The sequence below is a fragment of the Calliphora vicina genome, chromosome 4, assembly GCF_958450345.1.
Source record: "Calliphora vicina chromosome 4, idCalVici1.1, whole genome shotgun sequence".
NCBI lineage: Eukaryota > Metazoa > Arthropoda > Insecta > Diptera > Calliphoridae > Calliphora > Calliphora vicina.
The window spans coordinates 118,313,928-118,339,131 of record NC_088783.1 but is presented as its reverse complement, the minus strand read 5'-3'; positions in this window follow the sequence as shown (position 1 = coordinate 118,339,131).

The following is a 25,204-nucleotide window of genomic DNA, read 5'->3' as shown; positions in this document are numbered from 1 at the left end:
TCTCATTAAAAAACAGCCCAGGAACACTATAAATAATCAGATTTAAACACATGAATGAAAAATGTGAATACCTTACAACATAAATCCTGTTAAATCATTGTCTGAAAACTACAAGAGAACAAACATTTGCATTGACCTACATGAAGACAAAACATGATTTTTTTAGCTGCTATTCTGCTTGAAACAAAAACATAAATAAATTATGAATATTTTCTACTTTTTCAATTCCATAGAATATTTTGTATTGTTAGCTTTGACTGCCATAAACTGTTGTATAATATTTTATAATTTTTGCAAAATGCTGTTGATATATTTACAGCTTCTCTATATATTTCCAATGCTATATATGAGAGCCTGTAAAGAGGTAAGCTTAGAGTCAACTATAAATTTTGTTAAAGAACTGAAATCATCTCAACAATTTCCAGTTTATTTAACAAACGTCCATAAGTCATTTAACAATAGAGACAGAGATAAAATTTATTCACAACAAGACAAGGTAAATCATGTATTTCTATAGTTTTTTTTTTTAAGTAAATAGTTGGCATTGTTTGCTGATATTTACCTCTTGTGTCCTGATGGTAGTCAAGGTAGTAGATCAACTCGGACAACTCTTTTGTTCAAACATTGCAGCAGCAGAAAGTAGAAAAGAAAAATTTTAATATTTATTGAATTCATAAACTTATTTAATGTATTCTTCATAATTTTTTTTTATTTTTATATTATTTTCCTTTAAGCAAAAGACAAAGATCTAAAAATTCCTTAACGATTGCCCTTTATTGCAATAAAATTTAAATTCTCTTAATAACTAATAATTTTCATTAATTTTGCTCCCCCAAGTATGCTAAACAATTTTGTTTTATTTGTTTCCACAACTATTCAATATAATTAACTTTTTATTGTGTAGCATACTTTTAAGCTTTATTAATAATAAACAACAGCCACAATTGTTCAACTAGGCTGGCTGGCAAGCTTTTTGTTGTAGTTTCTTTGCGTTTTATTTTTAATTTTAAGGCTGCTTCTTATGAAAAGTTGTTTTGTGTTCTCTCGAAAAACTTTTGTCCTCGTCTGTGGCTACTTATTGAAGCATAGAATTTTCGGTCTGGAAACTTTATTATAAAAGGGCCATTGTAATATAAAATAAAACTCAAACTTTATATAATTAAGTTAGTGAAATAACCAAGAGACACACAACACTAAAGTAGACTTTTGGATTTGTAATTAAAAAGCAAAAATTACATTTATAACATTTTGTTATTGCTGGGGAAAATAAGATTTTTATTTTTTAAAGGTAAAAATCAATCAAAAAGAAAAAATTTAACTTTTAAAACACATTTTGTTTAATTATTTTATTGAACACAGCTGCTACAACACCTTTTTTAAAAGGTATGAAAATTTTATAATTTTTATTCTTGTTGAACAAATTGCATTATTTTGTTGGACAAATTTTATTTATTTTTTTTTCTTTGTGACAAACATTTAAAGGTGTGAGTAATAAAATTTGTTGTCGAAATTGTTAAAAGTGCGCTCACAAACATTTAAATGTTTACGTAATGAAATTCCACTGCCTCCATCATACTGTCTATATAAATATATCAGGAGTTTTATTAAATAAAATCAGTCAGCCATATGAGAGGAGTGCGACATTTAAGCACACGCTGGAAGTGTTATAAAAAAATCAATTAAAATTGGGAAATAACCGAAAATAAATGTTCGTGGGCGTATGAGTGATATTTAATTATTATCAAAATTAAAAAATAATTATACGCTCCGATGAAGTTTCAGTTCTAGTTCTGTTCTAGTTCTGTTCTAGTTCTGTTCTAGTTCTGTTCTAGTTCTGTTCTAGTTCTGTTCTAGTTCTGTTCTAGTTCTGTTCTAGTTCTGTTCTAGTTCTGTTCTAGTTCTGTTCTAGTTCTGTTCTAGTTCTGTTCTAGTTCTGTTCTAGTTCTGTTCTAGTTCTGTTCTAGTTCTGTTCTAGTTCTGTTCTAGTTCTGTTCTAGTTCTGTTCTAGTTCTGTTCTAGTTCTGTTCTAGTTCTGTTCTAGTTCTGTTCTAGTTCTGTTCTAGTTCTGTTCTAGTTCTGTTCTAGTTCTGTTCTAGTTCTGTTCTAGTTCTGTTCTAGTTCTGTTCTAGTTCTGTTCTAGTTCTGTTCTAGTTCTGTTCTAGTTCTGTTCTAGTTCTGTTCTAGTTCTGTTCTAGTTCTGTTCTAGTTCTGTTCTAGTTCTGTTCTAGTTCTGTTCTAGTTCTGTTCTAGTTCTGTTCTAGTTCTGTTCTAGTTCTGTTCTAGTTCTGTTCTAGTTCTGTTCTAGTTCTGTTCTAGTTCTGTTCTAGTTCTGTTCTAGTTCTGTTCTAGTTCTGTTCTAGTTCTGTTCTAGTTCTGTTCTAGTTCTGTTCTAGTTCTGTTCTAGTTCTGTTCTAGTTCTGTTCTAGTTCTGTTCTAGTTCTGTTCTAGTTCTGTTCTAGTTCTGTTCTAGTTCTGTTCTAGTTCTGTTCTAGTTCTGTTCTAGTTCTGTTCTAAGGAGTGAGATCGAAAAATTCTTAACATACATATATGTTTATAAAAAAGAAACCACTAAACTTACAGCTTTAATTTTTTTTTTATTTGATTGAAATTATTATTACAATTTACAAAAAAAATTATTTTTATAGTTTTAATCACTAGTGATGAAATTTTGAACCTTTTTCGGAAACCCTTCCATTAACGTTTTTATAGTGCTTTCTGTCACTTTGCTCGAACATGTAGTCCATCTCCGTTTAAAATCTACCACACTTTTGGACACCTTTTTTGTACTCTTCAATTCTCTTTTAACAAGAGCCCAATATCTCTCCACTGGCCTTAGCTCCGGGCAGTTTGGAGGATTTGCCTCTCTTGGTACAAATACCACATTATTGTTCTTGTACCACTCAAGGGCTTGTTTGCCATAGTGACAGGATGCCAAGTCAGGCCAAAAATAAGTGGACACATTATGAAGTCTTATGAATGGAAGCAGCCTTTTTTGTAAACATTCCTTGATGTAAATTTCGGTATTTATAGAGCCCGTTGTAACAAATGAGTGGCTTCTTTTGCCGCAACTGCATATTGCTTGCCATACCAAGAACTTTCTGGGAAATTTTGTCTGCTTTTGGGTCCTAAACTTTTCTTCAACATTCCCTCGAGCATCAGCAACATAAAATTTTTGACCTGGAAGTTGCGAAAAATCTGCCAGAACATACGTTTCGTCATCCATTATGCAGCAAGAATATTTTTTTATAAAACTTGACTTCAATTTCCGTGCTCTGTTTTTGGCCTCTAAATTTTTAGTAGCGTTCCTGTCAGGAACTTTTTGAGCCTTGTATGTTTTTAAACCTGCATTAGCTTTAACTTTTCGTACCAAATAGTCCGAGCACTGAGCTAACCGGGCTGCTTTCCTACCGGATGTGTTGGGAGCTCTTTTGAAAATGCGTTCTATTTTTTTGGCTTTAGAAACATCATGTGGACCATTCCTTCTACCTGAACCAGGTTTTCTATCAACTGACAAGTTCTCCCGGTACTGTTTAATAACATTGGAAACAGTTTGACGGCAGACCTTTGTATGCTTGGCCAACTTTTTGTAAGACCAAGTTGGGTTTTGTTGAAAATATTTAATAATTTCAGTACGCACTTTTTTCTGGTCACTCATTTTAATCAGATTAACAAAAAAATTAATATAATTGACATTACACATAATAACTGACATGTTTTTCAAAGGTAACTTGATCAAAAAAAAATTTAAATAATACTTGGGTTAAAAAATGTAATGAAAAACGTGTGTTAAGAATTTTTCGATCTCACTCCTTAGTTCTGTTCTAGTTCTGTTCTAGTTCTGTTCTAGTTCTGTTCTAGTTCTGTTCTAGTTCTGTTCTAGTTCTGTTCTAGTTCTGTTCTAGTTCTAGTTCTGTTTTGTTCTAGTTCTGTTCTAGTTCTGTTCTAGTTCTGCTCTAGTTCTGTTCTAGTTCTGTTCTAGTTCTGTTCTAGTTCTGTTCTAGTTCTGTCCCAGTTCTAGTTTCTACCTTATGGACTGTTAAAAACTGTCATCCAATCTTACAGAAATCTTCAGTTTAGTGTTTTCTTTAGTTTGTTACTTTGATGTGTCTGTATTACTAACATCTTGAGAATTTGTTTGCTTTTTATAGCCTTCAATTTCTGGCCACAATTGGTTTCTTAACGTTCGTCTTTTCTTTGTTTTTTTTTGGAGAACGCATTTAAGTCAACAAGTTTTTTTGATGACCATATTTTATTGCCAGCTTTATTATTATTATTTTTCACTCTCTACACAACAAGCAGCACTTATAGCCAAAATAAAAATGTGTCATTTATGAGACAATATTTATAAAACAAAGTATCTTTTTTTATTTTGTATTTTTATTTCTTTAGATTGTGTTGACAAAGTTATAATATCTGTAGAAATAATACAAAACCGAAAGAAAAAAACAACAGCAACATCTTATTTTAAGTGCTGGCTTTAAAAAGCATCAGAAACTCCAAAAGGAATAAAAAATATTAAAATTTGCACAATTTTTATAAAGAAATTATTATGATGACATACACTTGAGGGGGAATATTAAATGAAAAAGATTTATGGCTGACATATGAATTTTATTGCACAATATTTAACCTTCGCTTTACCAATACCCACCCGGGTGACCACTTAGTTTTTATTGGTTTATTATTTTTTTTAATTTTGTTTCGATTTAAATGAAATTTATACTCACTGAACAAATTTTAGAGTTCTATAGAATTTAATAGAAACATTTTAAACTTTCTATAAGGTTTTTAAAATTTTTTAAAATTTCGTTCGTCGCATATATTTACAGAAGTGTAGTGTCACCCGGGTGGGTATTGGTAAACCATGTACATAAAAAACCTTTGGTAAAGCGAAGGTTAAATGCTATTGAAGAAAAGATTTATGTGAAAAAACACACAACAAAAATAAAAAACAAATTAATAAAAATCCCATAATTTGATATTATTATAAGAGTCTTGAATAAAAAGGTTCTACGACACAATAAATTTACCACAATTAGCATACTTTTAGGGATGTGGGAAAATAAGCAAAGAAATAAATTTGGATTTTTATTAGATTAGAATAATACACATCATAAACGTAAACAAATTTCATTTAAATAGGAATTACAAAAATTCAATATTTAAAGCATCATTTTGGGAGCCAAAAATTGTAGCATAATTTTAGGTGCTAAACTAAATTTAAATCATGAAAATATATGAATTTCTTAATTGAATAAAAGCGTGATCTTAATTTCCTTACTTAAGTTTTTTCTCGTTATTCTGATTAAACAAAAGTTCCAAGGTCTATTGAAAAACTACAATAAAATTAAAAAAAAAATTCTGATATAAATTATATCCATACAGCGTTCTCAGTTTTGTCCCTTACTGAATTTTCTAAAGTTTATGTTTAGCGCACATGTTTAGAATCCTTTTTTAACCCTTTTTCTAATATTAAAAGTAAAACCAGCAACAATTTGTTTTTTATCCTCCTTGCCAACCTCTATAATGGTTTTTGTGCTCAAGTTATATTATACAAATGGCTTTTAATTTATGGATTAAAATAAAAATCTAGGTAATTTTAAATGTATGGAAAAAGTAACCTAAAAACACGTTTATTTACCACATAATGGCCTATAGAGAATTAAATATTTTTAATAAAAAAACTTTTTACGTAGGCTCTGGGGAGGTTTAAATTACATAATGTTAAAAAAAGGAGTGTTATTAAGAACGTGAGACAAATCCAAATTAAGAAGCAAAATAATTTATTAAAAAATAGTAAAATGAAAAAGAAATACAAAGTATTTATGTTATAGAGATATTTATTACAAATTTAAACTAAATTTACTTTAGAGAACGGAAGAAGAACTGAACTGGAACCATAAATAGAAATAGAACATGAACTAGAACTAGAACTAGAACAGAACTAGAACAGAACTAGAACAGAACTAGAACAGAACTAGAACAGAACTAGAACAGAACTAGAACAGAACTAGAACAGAACTAGAACAGAACTAGAACAGAACTAGAACAGAACTAGAACAGAACTAGAACAGAACTAGAACAGAACTAGAACAGAACTAGAACAGAACTAGAACAGAACTAGAACAGAACTAGAACAGAACTAGAACAGAACTAGAACAGAACTAGAACAGAACTAGAACAGAACTAGAACAGAACTAGAACAGAACTAGAACAGAACTAGAACAGAACTAGAACAGAACTAGAACAGAACTAGAACAGAACTAGAACAGAACTAGAACAGAACTAGAACAGAACTAGAACAGAACTAGAACAGAACTAGAACAGAACTAGAACTAGAACAGAACTAGAACAGAACTAGAACAGAACTAGAACAGAACTAGAACAGAACTAGAACAGAACAGAACTAGAACAGAACAGAACTAGAACAGAACTAGAACAGAACTAGAACAGAACTAGAACAGAACTAGAACAGAACTAGAACAGAACTAGAACAGAACTAGAACAGAACTAGAACAGAACTAGAACAGAACTAGAACAGAACTAGAACAGAACTAGAACAGAACTAGAACAGAACTAGAACAGAACTAGAACAGAACTAGAACAGAACTAGAACAGAACTAGAACAGAACTAGAACAGAACTAGAACAGAACTAGAACAGAACTAGAACAGAACTAGAACAGAACTAGAACAGAACTAGAACAGAACTAGAACAGAACTAGAACAGAACTAGAACAGAACTAGAACAGAACTAGAACAGAACTAGAACAGAACTAGAACAGAACTAGAACAGAACTAGAACAGAACTAGAACAGAACTAGAACAGAACTAGAACAGAACTAGAACAGAACTAGAACAGAACTAGAACAGAACTAGAACAGAACTAGAACAGAACTAGAACAGAACTAGAACAGAACTAGAACAGAACTAGAACAGAACTAGAACAGAACTAGAACAGAACTAGAACAGAACTAGAACAGAACTAGAACAGAACTAGAACAGAACTAGAACAGAACTAGAACAGAACTAGAACAGAACTAGAACAGAACTAGAACAGAACTAGAAAAGAACTACAACAGAACTACAACAGAACTACAACAGAACTACAACAGAACTACAACAGAACTAGAACAGAACTAGAACAGAACTAGAACAGAACTAGAACAGAACTAGAACAGAACTAGAACAGAACTAGAACAGAACTAGAACAGAACTAGAACAGAACTAGAACAGAACTAGAACAGAACTAGAACAGAACTAGAACAGAACTAGAAAAGAACTACAACAGAACTACAACAGAACTACAACAGAACTACAACAGAACTACAACAGAACTAGAACAGAACTAGAACAGAACTAGAACAGAACTAGAACAGAACTAGAACAGAACTAGAACAGAACTAGAACTAGAACAGAACAGAACTAGAACTAGAACTAGAACAGAACTAGAACAGAACTAGAACAGAACTAGAACAGAACTAGAACAGAACTAGAACAGAACTAGAACAGAACTAGAACAGAACTAGAACAGAACTAGAACTAGAACAGAACTAGAACAGAACTAGAACAGAACTAGAACTAGAACCTAAACTTGGCTTTCAATGGCCTCTAAAATAAAATAAATCTTAGTTTTTCCTTAGTTTTATATTTATTTTTGATATTTCTTTTGTACGTGTCGTATTCTTTATCCCTATTGTATAGAAAGTTTATGTTTCCCTTTTTTCCTTTATTCCTTTATAATTCCCCTAGGGATTTACCAAATAGAAATCATTCCCTTTAAAATTCCTGCCACCTTAATTCATAAGTGTTGTGCTTTTGATGCCTCAACCTGATGTCTTGTTTTTTTAATTATAACTCCTGTGGCAAATTCTATATTTTCTTTGGTTTTTGTTTACTTTTATCTTTAAATTAAATATAGATTAGACAATTTTGAATAATTCATTTTCTTGTGAACACCTTTTGCCAGTTTTGCCGCTGATTTCATTTTAATGATTATCCCAAGGAGCGTTAGCAGGAAGTGTGTTTTCCACTTCAATTGCGAGAGTTTTTTTTTTTTTGACAGAGAAGTCCTGTGTGAAAGTTTCTAAAGAACTTTTAAAAATATGTTTTTACTGTAGAAGTATAATAGAATTATAATTAGAATGGAGATGAATTTGATATTAATAATGAATATCTTTAAATAATAAATAAGTCAATGACTTTTTAAATTTTGTAAGGCAGATTTGGTGGAATAGGAAAACAATTTTTATTTAAATTTATGTAAATTTTTAAGACTTGACAATTTGTTAAACAAATTTTTGTTTGATAAATAAAATAAATTTCAAAAATGTTTCCCAAACCATTATCACAGCAAACCAAACACACAACTCGCCACAGAATGATTGATGTATATTTGGGTGTTTTATATTTTGTGCCATACAGACATTTATATTTATGGTTTCATGTTGCCCACAGCCTTTTTTTTTGGATTTTTTGCCTGCTACACAACATGCAACAAACACTATGCAACATGAGGCCACAAATGACAGCTATAAGACATGTTACATGGAAGGACGTTTATCAGATTTTTTTGCAAATTCTTCAAAAATTTTTTTTGGTTTTTTGAATGATAACTTGAAGGATAAGGGGCTGATGGAGAGAACAATGAGAAAACATTGTAATATAATGAAAATAAATAAATATTATTGCAATATAAACAAAAATCAAAATTTATTTGGCCTTGTTGTGCGGAGAAATGTAAAGCATACTTTTGGGGTAGTTTATAAAATATTTAAGATGGAACTTGATGGCAAGTCATAGCAAAAAGGGTGATAGACAACAGGCATGACAAGCAGCAGTGACAGATGATTGTTTGGCTGCTACCTCTTTCCATTTATTTCATTTTTAATTTGTTATTTATGAAAATAGCAATATATTACTATTTACTAAATGCAATTGTTGCTGTTATTTCAAAGATATTTATTTTATTATAAAATGTCGTCTGTACAGCATGTTCATTACTCAAACTGTCAACTAACATACATGTGGCAAGAATTTGTATACTGAATTATTATTATATGGAAACTATTAAAGATTTACACATTAACACAAACATCAATTTATATAGTAATCTGAATAATACAAATACACACAATAACTAAATATTTAACCAGTTTTAATGAGACACAGGCAATCTTATACTTGCAGGCAATCTTTGTAAAAGACAGTGTAACCATTTTGGAATAGTTCTAATGAAATGCTTTATCTAGCAATCTTTTATATTTAGTTTAGCCTGTTTTAATTGCAAATTTCCCCAAGACATTTTGTGTGCCATCCAGTTACAAGCATTTGCCATTAAATAAGTTGTTTGTATATTTTCTAATTTATACAATGTATGAGCTGTTTCTCGAATCCTCAGGATAGTTAAATACTAATAAAGACATAAACAGCTTAACGTTAAAGACAATTTTCTAATAAATCTCATTAAAGCAAATAGACAAATTTTATTGTTTCTTTGAAATAAATTAAATATTTACTGAGATTTAGCAAAATAATTTAGGATTTAAGCATTAAAATACCCTACAGCCCTAAATTCTATGTTTTGAGAAGCCTTAAATCTAGAAATATGCAACTGGTCCGTTGACAGATTACTTGTAACCAATAAAGTAGATAGTTTATAAAAGTAAAAGCATTAAAATACCCTAAAAACCCATGTTCTCAGTTTTGAGCAGCCTTAAATCTAGAAATATGCATCTGGTCCCATGATAGATTACTTGTAACTAGTAAAGTAGATAGTCTACAAAATTAAAAACATTAAAATACCCTTCAACCCTAAGGTCTGAGTTTTGAGTAGCCTTAAATCTAGAAATATACAACTGATCCCATGATAGATTACTTGTAACTAGTAAAGTAGATGGTTTACAAAATTAAAAAAAATGCCTTTATTCAACAGACTTTAATAAAATTCAGTAAACCTATATATAAGGAAATAAAGAAGTGATCCCTTGACTGATTACTGGTAATCAATAAAGTAGATAGTCGAATTAATTAAAAAAAAATTATATTTTAAAACTACTTTACTTTGTTTTTTAAATTCTAAATTTTGAAAAGACTTAAATCTAAAAAAATTACAACTGGTCCCATAATAGATTACTTGTAACTAGTAAAGTAGATAATTTACAAAATTAAAAAAAAAATTATATTCAACAGATTTTCCTAAAACACAATTAATCTAAATATAATGAAATAACAAATTGTCCCGATGACTGATTACTGGTAAGCAGTAAAGTAGTTAGTCGTCTAAATTAAAAAAAATTTAAATTTTAAAACTACTTTACTTTGGTTTGTAAATTACAAATTTTGAGAAGACATAAATCTAAAAAATTTACAACTGGTCCCATCATAGATTACCTGTAACTAGTAAAGTAGATAATTTACAAAATTAAAAAAAATTTTATATTCAACAGACTTTCATAAAACACAATTAATCTAAATATGTACAATGAAATAAAAAATTGTCCCGATGACTGATTACTAGTAAGCAGTAAAGTAGATAGTGGACTAATTTTAAAACAAACAATATTTTGAAAATACTTTAGTTTGGTTTCTAAATTCTGAGAAAACTTAAATCTAAAAAATTTACAACTGGTCCCATGATAGATTACTTGTAACTAGTAAAGTAGATAGTTTAAAAAATTAAAAAAATTGTTATATTCAACAGACTTTCATAAAACACAATTAATCTAAATATAAGAAAATAAACAATTGTTTTCATGACTGATTACTGGTAAACAGTAAAGTAGATAGTCGCCTAAATTAAAAACAATTAATATTTTGAAACGACTTTACTTTGGTTTCTAAATTCTAAATTTTTAGAAGCCTAAAATATAGAAATATACAACTGGTCCCATGATAGATTACTTGTAACTAGTAAAGTAGATAGTCTACAAAATTTAAAATAATTGCTATATTGTAAAGATTATATTAAAATTCAATTAACCTAAATATTATGAAATAAACAATTATTGCCATGACTGATTACTGGTAATCAATAAAGTAGATAGTCGACTAAATTTAAAACAATTAACATTTTGAAACTACTTTAGATTGGTTTATTAAAACACAATAAAATTTTAATTGACTCCTCTCTAGTTTACTTGTATACAGCTAAGTAGCTAGTAACTAAAATGAAGAACAACAACTTTAATTTACGATTTTGTTGTTCTTAAATGATTTAGGTTTGGTTTAATAAGTCTTAGTAAAATTTTAATTGTCTCTTCGTTAGTTTACTAGTAGACAACTAGGTAGCTAGTATCTAAAATAATGAACAGACAATTTAATACACATCTCTTTTAAATTTCTAACTAAAAGTAAAGTAAATCAGCCCTTAATTAAACAAATAGACTGCTGATCCCCCAATAGATTACTGGTAAGCAATAAAATAGATAGTTTACAACATTAAAAGCCATTGCTTTGTTGAACAGTATTCGATAAAAGTCTTTAAACCCAAATATAAGGTAATAAACTATTGTTCCCATGACAGATTACTGGTAACTAGTAAAGTGGATGATGCTCAAAATTAAAAAATAATTAATATTTTGAAATCGTTTATGTTTGCATGAGTAACAGGGATTATAAATTCAATTGTTTCCTCGTTAGTTTACTTGTGGTTAGCTAAGTAGCTAGTCTCTAAATTAAAGAACATTTACTTTAATCAACGTTTTTGATATTTTGAAAAGCTTTCAGTTTGGATAAGTAAAACAAAATAAAATTTTAATTGATCCCTCATTAGTTTACTTGTAACCAGCTAAGTAGCCAGTCTTTAAAATAAACTAAAAACAAAAATAGATAGTCCTCAAATATTAATAAAAATAACATTTTATAGTTACTAATACAAGTTTGGCTTACTGAGGCATTAAACAATTTCGATTAGCCCTTTAATAGTTTACAAGTAGTGAGTTAAAAGCCTTTTTGAAAGAAAAAAAAATCAATTTGGGATCGCCGCTGCTCACTGTAGATTAATAAATAAAATTAAAATTTATTTGTGCTGCCTGTAAATCACCAGTGGATAGTCCACAAAAGTAAAACGAAGAAATTTTATACCCTTGTGTGGAAAACCACACATAATTAATATTTTTTATACATTCTCCAAACAAATTTATTACAGAAAATGCATCAATTGTTTCAAAAATACTGCTATTTTTTAATGGCTTTGATGTGTGGTTTTCCACACATATGTATTTTGCACTAGAAACAGTATATTTTGTCGTAAAAAGTGATGTTTCTGCCATGATTGTGATAATTCTAGTGTGTGGTTTTCCACACATATGTATTTTCCACTAGAAACTGTATTTTTTGTGATGTTGCTGCCATGTTTGCAAACATATTCAAAATATTTCTTAGAATTTGTAGGGAAATGTTTGTGGTTTTTTTTTAGCTTTAAAATTTACATTTGGCTTCTTTTATTTATATCTCTGAGTTTATCTTCTTTTGCAGCTTTTCAGCCTTAATTAATTATTTATGTTTTAAAATTACATAAACAGAAATTGAAACCACAATTTATAAAATCAGTAGAAAATATTTATAGTAAATATTTACGAAATATAAATAAATAATTTTATAAGAGACAGCAGCAATTAGTGTAATATACATATATGGAAGAAATGTAAAAACCACAACTTAATTTAAGAAATTAGGAAAATAATTTAAAAGTGTGAATAAAATTTTCTAATGGTGATAATTCTTAACACTTAAATTAAGATTATTATCAAATATAATGCAATGATATTGTAACTTTGCTTTAGCAAATCTTAATTTATAAATACTTAAAGAATATTACTACAAATTTGATATTAAATTCACTTGACCGCTTTCGATTCCAATGAGATTTATTTAAGTTCTTTTACAAACTTCGATTTAATAAAATGTCTTTAATTTATTTTATTATTACCATTCATTTACAGATAAATTTACAAAAATTATAGAAATGTTGATTAAATGTAAACCCTTTTTAATGGTTTAAGGAAATTAAACCATAAAAAGAATTGCTAGAAAAATAACATCAATTTTGTTTTGAAACCACACACTTACAATAAATTAAGCCTCTCTCGCTCTCTCTCTTTTCAATAATACATTTTTTTTAACAATAAACAGCCATCAATTGTTTTGTTGTACACCAAAACAAAATGAAAGTTTATTTATTGAGAAAAAACAACAACAATACTAGCTAGAAAACAAAAACAAAATATGTAAACACAAATGAAACAATTGTTGTTGTTAAAGAGTAGCTAACATTGCTTTACAAATAAACAGTTTTAAGCAGAGAATGTTTATTTGCATTCTCTCATGCTTCTTCTTGCTTTGTACTTGCTCAATGGCAAATCTCTCCATTGTTGAGTAAATAGGCATGTGTGTTGTTATTGTAGGTTTATAGCGGTTTGTTTATTTTCTTTTTTGTTAAGGATGCTTGTTGTTGTTGGTATGTTTGTTGTGTGTAACTCTTTGTTGTATTACGTTGTGTTTTGAATTGTTTTGTTGTTATTTTTTTACAGTGTGCGTTTACATTTGTCTGCATTCTTTAGGGGTTTTACATATCAATGAAATGGATAGAATATTTTATTTAGATTTCATCAATCAATTGCAAATAATTCAGTTATTGTTATTATTGCTAATCGAATCTAATTTAATGCAAACTAAATACCTGAAATTTTATTTATTTTTAAAAATATCACAAAATTTAATTTAGCATAAATTTAAAGTAGCTAACAAACTGTCACATAGACAACAACATGCTTTAATTTTTGTTATACAAAAAACATGTTTACTTGTCACTCAAAACTGTTTGCTTGTATTTATATGTTTTTGTCAGTTTATTGCATTTTTCTGATTTATGGAAAATCCCAGCAATTTTTTATTTCATTTAATATTTTTTTCTCATTTTGGGCAATTTCTGTTTTGTTTATTTCTTTCTGTTTTCTTTTTATACTAGAAAAAAATTTTCAGTTTTTTTGCTAATATTAATTTACAATTTTTTTTGTTTTTCCTTTATATGTTTAATCAATCAGCCAATTGCCACATAAATTGGGAAATTTATTGAAATTGTAGAGATTTTGTTGAATTTTTTTTGTCTATATTTCAGAGTACTGTTAATTTATATTAAATTAAGGTAAAAGAGAAGGAAAAATAAAAATATTTTTTTGTAGCATACTTCCAGGAAGGTCTGAAATAATTGAAACATTCATAAGTAAATGACAAATATTAATAAATTAATAAATTTAAAAGCCTGTATTAAGTGTTAATACACAATATTTTGAAAAAACAATAAAATTTTAAGTCACCCGTCATTGCATTACCGGTGGTAAGTAAAGTAATCAGTTCAGAAAATATTAAAAATCTTAAAAACAATTAATTATTGTTAGTTTAAGTTAAAAAAGAAGAAAAATAAAAAAAAAAATTTAGCTATTTCAAGGGAATGCAGAAAATAACTAAAATATTCTTAAAAAAATTAAAAAAAAACACAGAAATATTCATAATTTCATAAATTTTAAGGATTGATCTAAGCAATAACACAATAGATTTTTAAAAGCCGGTAAAATATTAAGTCACCCTCCAATAGATTACTAGTGGCCAGTAAAGTAACTAGTATAGTAATCATTAAAAAATGTCTGTTAGAGTTTCCTTAAGAAAATAAATAAATTATTATTAGTTTAAGGTAAAACAAGTGAAAAAAATTTGGTAAAATTACGAGTTAAAGAAAGTACCATCATTTTTTATAGCATACTTCGGGGAGACCTGATATATTATTAAGGAATTGCCAAAAAGAGTTCACAAATATTAAGAATTTAGTAAGTTTTAAAGCTTGATGCTAAGCAATGACATGCTTGAATACGAAAATACAGTTAAATTTTAAGTCATCCGTTCATAGATTACTGATGGTTAATAAAGTAACTAGTGTAGCAATCATTCAAAAATGTTTTTTTATAGTTTTCTTAAGGAAATCAATAAACTATTACATATTAGATTAAGAAAAAAAATATAAAATTTTAAAAAATTTAAAAATAGTTAAACTAAAAATATTTTTTGTAGCATAATTCAAGGGAGAAGACTTGATATATTATTAAAGAATTTAAGCAAATGTCATAAATATTAATAATTTCATAAATGTGAAAGCTTATACTAAGCGATGACATTCATGAATACTAAAATACAGTTAAATTTTAAGTCATCCGTCCATAGATTACTGGTGGTCAGTAAAGTAACTAGCGCAGTAATTACTAAAAGATGGTTTTGAAAGTTTTTATAGGATAATCAGGTAATTATTAATATAAAGCGAAGGAACAAATTGGTTGAATTCACAAGGTAAGCAAAGCAGTATTTTTTTGTAGCATACTTCAAGGGGCAGCTAAAATATTCCAAAATAAATGACTAGTAACATCACAAATATCAATATTTTTACAAATTTTAAAGCCTAACCTATGTGATGTAACACTATATTAATAAAAAGCTGTAATATTTTAAGTCATCCCTTCTTAGATTACTGGTGGTCAATAAAGTAACTAGTGTAAAAATAGTTAAAAATTTGAAATGATATAATTATTGATAGTTTAATATAAAATTAAACAAAAAATTAGGAAAAATCTAAATATTTTTTTTGAAGCATACTTCAAGGTGCAGCTGAAATAACTGAAATATTCCTAAATAAATGTATAAAAACGTAACAAATATCAATATTTTTATAAATTTTAAAGCTTAAGTTAAATTCTGACTCACTAAATTAATAAAAGGCTGTAATATTTTAAGTCATCCCTTCTTAGATTACTGGTGGTCAATAAAGTAACTAGTGTAAAAATTATTAAAAATCTGAAATGAAATAATTATTATTAGTTTAATATAAAAACAAATAAAAAATTGGGAAAAAATAAATACAAAAATTTGTAGCATACTTCAAGGGGCAGCTGAAATAACTGAAATATAAATAAATGACTAAAAAAATATTAATATTTTTATAAATTTTTAAGCTTATACTAAATACTAACACACTAATTTAAGAAAAGGCTGTAATATTTTAAGTCATCCCTTCTTAGATTACTGGTGGCCAGTAAAGTAACTAGTGGAAAATTTTGTAAAAATCCGGAAACTAGAAAAAAAATAATACTTATGTAGAAATAATATTAAAATCTTAAATTAAAAATAAAAGGATACAATTTTTTTTCGTATTCGAATTTTTAAAATTTTTTTTTCAAATAATATTTTCCTTCTTTGTTCATAAAACCTTGTATATGCAAACATAGTACCTTTTACAAATGTATACAATAATTATGCAAATTTAAATAGTTTAAAAAAAACTATTTATGAAGAGCATCCAGCAAGTTTCCATTTAATGGTAATTTTACAAAACTACTCTTTATTTACTAATGCTTAACTTCCAACTAAATACATTTACATACTTGTTAAATACTCTCATACGTTTATACATATGCAAACACACTCACATGTACTATTTCCGGTCTGGTACATAATAATGAAAAATGTCTACTTTATATATGAGACGATTACAATTTTGAAAACTTTTTTCGAATGGTCGAGAAAAAAATTAAATAATTATTCATTACTGCAAAACTGTAGCTATTCCCCAGGCGGGAAATTGTAACAAAATAGCAAATCTAGTTGAAAATTGTTTTAAAAAATTATAGTAAGTTTAAATTTTTAGAAATTTACTACAGAATCCGGATTATTCAATCATGTGTATGAGGCAAAAGTTTCAAACTGTATTTATTTATGCTACTTTATATAATTTAGTAAAACCTAAAGGAATCTACAATGTTTTGTTTTGCAAATCAAGTAGGTATTCTTTTCTACAACTCCTAAGTTCAATTTTTTCTTTCAATTAGTTCTTTTGCTTTATCCATCAGCCATTTTCCAACCGTCTGTGCATTTTAAATAAACGCTCTGATTCAATTCCCCTGTCATTAGAGCATTTGTGCGCTCACTGCATTCCCACAGTTGTTGCATATTAAAAAACTTTTATCAACATGTTTTCAACCTTTTTAAGTGCATAAATAATTAAGTTTTTGAAAGTAGGCTGGCATTTTCTTAAGAGTTTGAGAAACATGTTTTTCTACTTTGGAAGTCTGGTTATCAAATGAAACAATATGAAGAAAAAAGTTTAACGCAGTATGAAAGCAAAGAAATATATTAACGTATGAGTAATATTGAATTTTAATACACAAAAAAATACGAATGAGTAATATTTAATTTTAATCCACAATAAATATTTATCATACGTCATGATGGTTTTATAAATAGAAATGGTCAGCTTATTAAAAAACAATATTTTCAAACAAAAATATTGAAACAATTATGCCTTCATGTCAGCATATGAGTAATATTTATTTCATTCAAAAAATTAAAAATTAATCATACGCCTTCATTATATAAACTGTCAATAGTACTTAAATCATTAAAGAGCCATAATTTAAAAGGAAAATATTTAAGCAATTATGTCTCCACCTCAGCGTATGAGTAATATTTGTTTCCACTAAATATTCAAAATTAATCATACGCCTTCATTCACTACCTTATTAATAATACTTATACGCTCTTATTAACATAATCAAAAACTGCTTAATAAACACCATAATAGTATTTCAAAAATAATGAAAATGATGTAATAAACATCAATCGTACAATCTTCATTAGGAAATTTAAACTACTTAAGTAGTAACTGTAACATTTACTACACGAATCGTATAACAAACAGCTTGTCAAATAAAATACTTCATTCTCAAACACTTCAAAGCAGAAACTTTCATTAAGCAGTACTGTCGTAATTTCTGCACACGTACTTTAATAATTTTAAAATATTACTTTAACTCTTTTCAATAAAATACAATATTTTTCCATCCCCAACACATGCAATTTATTTAATCTTAAAAAGAAAACTTGTCCCTTGTTAAGTAGAAAATGTAATTCATATTACTTCCTTCCCTTAAACAATAACTCACTTATTTATGAAACTTGTTTTCCCAACAGTCCAGACAACATTTTTTCAATTAACCAATCGCCAAAAGTTTTGGCGACACATAATAAAAGCCAAAGTTTAAGGTTGTTATGTTGTAAAAATGTTAACAAAATGAATGAAAATAAAATTTACAGCCACCAAGTGTCAAGTTTAAAAAAAAAAGAAAAACTGGCGGTCAAACAAAAACCTAGAAAACAAAACCTCAAACTAAGTTAAGCAAAAGTTTATAGACACAGCTTTTATAAAAATAAAAAAAAATACTAAAATAATAACAAAAAACAAAATAAAGTTTAGCTGGGAAGCAGAAACAAGGCTTTTAAAATGAAGACTATGACTAGACTATGACTAGACTATGACTAGACTATGACTAGACTATGACTAGACTATGACTAGACTATGACTAGACTATGACTAGACTATGACTAGACTATGACTAGACTATGACTAGACTATGACTAGACTATGACTAGACTATGACTAGACTATGACTAGACTATGACTAGACTATGACTAGACTATGACTAGACTATGACTAGACTATGACTAGACTATGACTAGACTATGACTAGACTATGACTAGACTATGACTAGACTATGACTAGACTATGACTAGACTATGACTAGACTATGACTAGACTATGACTAGACTATGACTAGACTATGACTAGACTATGACTAGACTATGACTAGACTATGACTAGACTATGACTAGACTATGACTAGACTATGACTAGACTATGACTAGACTATGACTAGACTATGACTAGACTATGACTAGACAATGACTAGACTATGACTAGACTATGACTAGACTATGACTAGACTATGACTAGACTATGACTAGACTATGACTAGACTATGACTAGACTATGACTAGACTATGACTAGACTATGACTAGACTATGACTAGACTATGACTAGACTATGACTAGACTATGACTAGACTATGACTAGACTATGACTAGACTATGACTAGACTATGACTAGACTATGACTAGACTATGACTAGACTATGACTAGACTATGACTAGACTATGACTAGACTATGACTAGACTATGACTAGACTATGACTAGACTATGACTAGACTATGACTAGACTATGACTAGACTATGACTAGACTATGACTAGACTATGACTAGACTATGACTAGACTATGACTAGACTATGACTAGACTATGACTAGACTATGACTAGACTATGACTAGACTATGACTAGACTATGACTAGACTATGACTAGACTATGACTAGACTATGACTAGACTATGACTAGACTATGACTAGACTATGACTAGACTATGACTAGACTATGACTAGACTATGACTAGACTATGACTAGACTATGACTAGACTATGACTAGACTATGACTAGACTATGACTAGACTATGACTAGACTATGACTAGACTATGACTAGACTATGACTAGACTATGACTAGACTATGACTAGACTATGACTAGACTATGACTAGACTATGACTAGACTATGACTAGACTATGACTAGACTATGACTAGACTATGACTAGACTATGACTAGACTATGACTAGACTATGACTAGACTATGACTAGACTATGACTAGACTATGACTAGACTATGACTAGACTATGACTAGACTATGACTAGACTATGACTAGACTATGACTAGACTATGACTAGACTATGACTAGACTATGACTAGACTATGACTAGACTATGACTAGACTATGACTAGACTATGACTAGACTATGACTAGACTATGACTAGACTATGACTAGACTATGACTAGACTATGACTAGACTATGACTAGACTATGACTAGACTATGTCCAAGTCTTTGTGCTGTATTTTTCTTAAACAAGTTAAACAATTTTTCCTTAAATTTCTCACATTTTATTTCGCCTTAGTCTTATTTTAAACCTAAATGAGAGATTTTTCCAAAACAACTACACAAAAAGACCACTCATTTAAAATGCTAAAAATATCTGCAGGGCAAATGAACTTTTCATACAATTGTCAACTAGGGACTTATCACACTCTCAGATAAATGCGAATGCAAATGTAACACAAATACAAATACAAACATGCACACAAAACGAGGCCAACCAAAAAGCCATAATAAGTATTTCACTGCAGAGATGAGTGGAATTGTTGACATTTGCTTGTTTGTTTTCAAGTTTTTAGTCGATTTAAAATTTTTGTTTGGCTTGTTTTTTGATGATGTGAAAAATAGAAGCAAGTTAAATGCTAAAAATGTTTATACGTTTTAAATACAAGAGATTTAAGGAGGTTTTTTTTGCTAGGGATTTTAGCTTTAAAAATAAATTCTTTTGTGTGGCATACTTTTGGGTGTCTTAATAGATGTTAATGTCTTATTTGTATTATTTTATTTATGAAACACACGCCGTTTCTTTAGAATGAAATGATTTGTCTTATCATTAATTCAATTTAAATTACATTTTGCCATTAGTGGGGATTTTAATTTTTCTTCTTTTATCCCTTGATAATTTTCACTTTGTCAAATCTTCTTGACATTTTACTTATGTGATTCACATCACCTTTATTTGATTGCTGAAGCTTTGACAATTTTAAATAATTTGTGTTTGAGATTTTGAAAAGAAAATTTGATTTTTTTACTTTTAGAATTATGATTTCTGTCTTATATAAAAATCCTCAAAGTATGCAACAAAAAGCTTAAAATATTAGCTTTAAGTTATAGCTTTCCCCAGACTACATCTAAGGCACCAAAAATTTAACCACTTGTCAAAAATACATTTGAAAAGTAGTTTCGTTAATTACATTATCAGTCAAAGTCTCCATGTCCCTAATCTCTTACCAAATGTCTTGATGGTTTTCTAATAAGATCACGTAGCTATTCATTCATGTTTCATTCTTACGTGTCAAGTGTGGGCGTTAGTTTTCGGCAAACTGCAAGAGTGTATTGAGTGCGATAGATACAAACACGTTTCATATGAAATAAACATGTAACATTATTGTCAAAATATCCGTATATTTCTTCAACTTAAATACATAAGAAAGCTTATTATGATTGCAAATATTACTGGTATTACTTATTTGCTATATAGACTAGACTACAGACCGAGCAAGAGACGACATTAGAGGCGAGACTAAAGACTAAACTAGAGATGAGACTTTAGACAAGACTTTTTAGACGAGACTAGAGACGGGACTAAAAACGTGACTAGAGACTAGACGAGATGAGATGAGTCTAGAGACGAGACTATAGACCAGACTAGAGACGAGACTATAGACGAGACGAGATGAGTCTAGAGACGAGACTATAGACGAGGCTATAGACGAGACTATAGGCGAGATTATATACGAGACTATAGACGAGACTATAGACGTGACTATCGACGAGACTATAGACGAGACTATAGACGGGACTAGAGACCAGACTAGAGACGAGACTATAGACGAGACTAGAGACGAGACTAGAGACGAAACTATAGACGAGACTATCGACGAGACTATCGACGAGACAATAGACGAGACTATAGACGGGACTATAGACGAGACTATAGACGAGACTAGAGACGAGACGAGGCTATAGACGAGACTATAGACGAGATTATAGACGAGACTATAGACGAGACTATAGACGAGACTATAGACGAGACTATAGACGAGACTATAGACGAGACTATAGACGAGACTATAGACGAGACTATAGACGAGACTATAGACGAGACTATAGACGAGACTATAGACGAGACTATAGACGAGACTATAGACGAGACTATAGACGAGACTATAGACGAGACTATAGACGAGACTATAGACTAGACTATAGACGAGACTATAGATGAGACTATAGACGAGACTATAGATGAGACTATAGACGAGACTATAGACGAGACTATAGACGAGACTATAGACGAGACTATAGACGAGACTATAGACGAGACTATAGACGAGACTAGAGACGAGACTAGAGACGAGACTAGAGACGAGACTATAGACGAGACTAGAGACGAGACTAGAGACGAGACTATAGACGAGACTAGAGACGAGACGAGTTTAGAGACGAGACTATAGATAAGATTTACAAGAGAAGAGAAGGGTCCATGACTATGGACTCGACTATAACCTGGACTATAAACTGGATTATTGACTGTACTATAAACTGAACTATGCCCTGGACTATCGAATGTACGCTAGCAGGTTTTGTAGTCTGGACTATAGCATGACCTTTAGAAAGAACTATAGCCTGGATTAACTACTGAATTTAATATTTATTTTTCTTGTTTTTCTTTATTATTTTATATTTTGCACTTATTTATCCACTTCTTATCATGCAAGTAAACAAAAAGTTAAACAAGCTTAAACAAAAATAGTTTCAGTTTTCCAAAGAAAAAGGAAAAAACTGACTCACACAAACATAAATAAATACCATAATTTTTTCCTCTCCATTACGTGGCTCTTAACTGTGCAATTCCTTCAAAGGTTAAGCGTTTTGTAAATACTAAAATGTTTCCTTGGAAATTTAGAGTTGTTTAATATTAAGAGGCGGTAAAAGTTAAAGGATTGCATAAGAAATTAGCTAAGAACACTAAATAGTTTAAATTAAATGAAAGTATTAAGACAAATGTTTATTAAAACACCTAATATTTGGTTTTCGTAGAAATCTTGCCAAATGAAAATGTTATTTATAGTTTAAGTTGCTGTCGTATACTTTTATCTTGTTTTGTTTTTCATTTTGAGGAGTATTAAGGATTGCTGTAGCTGTGTTTTAAAAGGAGCTAAATATTTTTTTATTATTTTTTTGGCTTTATTTTGTTGTATAAGTAACTTACATTGCTTAGCAATTAATGTAGTTTCTTGTTACACCCAAGTCTGTTAGTGCTTGAGTTTTAAAACTAAATACTCGTACATTTTGTAAATATTTACAATAAAAAGAAACTTTAGTTTTTCTTGGTTTTTTGTTTAAAACATTTCTAGCGTTTGAAAAAAAAATAAACATTTTGCTCCAGAATTAGTAGGAAATAAAAACAACATGTTTCTGCAATTTATGGAGGAGGTAAATTACATTACAGTCAAGAACGTGTATAAGAGAAAGAGTTGAAACAGAAAAAAACACATTAAGAAGGTGGACACTAATGGAGTATAAAATAGGAATTAATAAAAGCTCTTACTGGCTACATTACACACCCATAGGGCTGGCTGCTGTGCTGCTCCTCCATTTTAATTAAAAAGTCAGCCTTAAAGTAGTGTTTAAATATTTGATATTTTTTTAGAGATGCATTAGAAATACTTTATAATTAATAAGCTTTAAAAGATTTTAATATCATGTGGCAATTTACCATTATGTTATTCAATTAGTTTTAATAAATAATTTTAATTCATTTTCCCTGACTAAGTACTTTAACCCTTTTCCATTTGTGTGTTTTTCTTTTCATTTTTATTAAATAAACACTCAAAACTACTAAGACTTCTCTCATACTATTTCATTACAGCTTATTTATTAAAACATCTAGTGAACTTCTTAACATAATTAAAGGCTTAGCAACTCTTATATATTTTAATGACTTTATACATTAACCTTGGGTTAAGGTTCTTGGCAAACATATTATGTTAAAACCATAGAAACTGAAGATAAAACAACACTCAAAAAGGTGCAAAACAACATGCAAAATATATACAAAGGTATAATCTGTATAATATATATAAACATAAAGCATACTTTTAGGTATTTTAAATGAAAGCCTTAATTTTGCTCAGAACATGGTAAAAACACAGACAGAGAAAAATAAAATAATGGAGAAGAGCAATATAAAGGAAAGGAAATGAAATTTAAAAGAAACTATTCGATAACGAAAACATTAGTTTTCTGTAGAAAGGTTAATAATAACTCGTCTATAACCTAGACTATAGACGACGCAATAGATGAGACTATAGAGGAGACTTCAGACTACATTTTAGGAGAGACTATAGACGTAACAATTTACGAAAATATAGACGACACTACCGACGAGACTCGTCTATTCTCTCGTCTATGGACTCCCCCATAGACGAGAGAATAGACTTTTCTCTAGAAAAGTTATCGATAACTTTACTTTTCTCTAGAAACGTTATCGATAACTTTACTTTTCTCTAGAAAAGTTATCGATAACTTTACTTTTCTCTAGAAAAGTTATCGATAACTTTACTTTTCTCTAGAAAAGTTATCGATAACTATACTTTTCTATAGAAAAGTTATCGATAACTATACTTTTCTATAGAAAAGTTATCGATAACTATACTTTTCTATAGAAAAGTTATCGATAACTATACTTTTCTATAGAAAAGTTATCGATAACTATACTTTTCTATAGAAAAGTTATCGATAACTATACTTTTCTATAGAAAAGTTATCGATAACTATACTTTTCTATAGAAAAGTTATCGATAACTATACTTTTCTATAGAAAAGTTATCGATAACTATACTTTTCTATAGAAAAGTTATCGATAACTATACTTTTCTATAGAAAAGTTATCGATAACTATACTTTTCTATAGAAAAGTTATCGATAACTATACTTTTCTATAGAAAAGTTATCGATAACTATACTTTTCTATAGAAAAGTTATCGATAACTATACTTTTCTATAGAAAAGTTATCGATATCTATACTTTTCTATAGAAAAGTTATCGATAACTTTACTTTTCTCTAGAAAAGTTATCGATAACTTTACTTTTCTCTAGAAAAGTTATCGATAACTTTACTTTTCTCTAGAAAAGTTATCGATAACTTTACTTTTCTCTAGAAAAGTTATCGATAACTTTACTTTTCTCTAGAAAAGTTATCGATAACTTTACTTTTCTCTAGAAAAGTTATCGATAACTTTACTTTTCTCTAGAAAAGTTATCGATAACTTTACTTTTCTCTAGAAAAGTTATCGATAACTTTACTTTTCTCTAGAAAAGTTATCGATAACTTTACTTTTCTCTAGAAAAGTTATCGATAACTTTACTTTTCTCTAGAAAAGTTATCGATAACTTTACTTTTCTCTAGAAAAGTTATCGATAACTTTACTTTTCTCTAGAAAAGTTATCGATAACTTTACTTTTCTCTAGAAAAGTTATCGATAACTTTACTTTTCTCTAGAAAAGTTATCGATAACTTTACTTTTCTCTAGAAAAGTTATCGATAACTTTACTTTTCTCTAGAAAAGTTATCGATAACTTTACTTTTCTCTAGAAAAGTTATCGATAACTTTACTT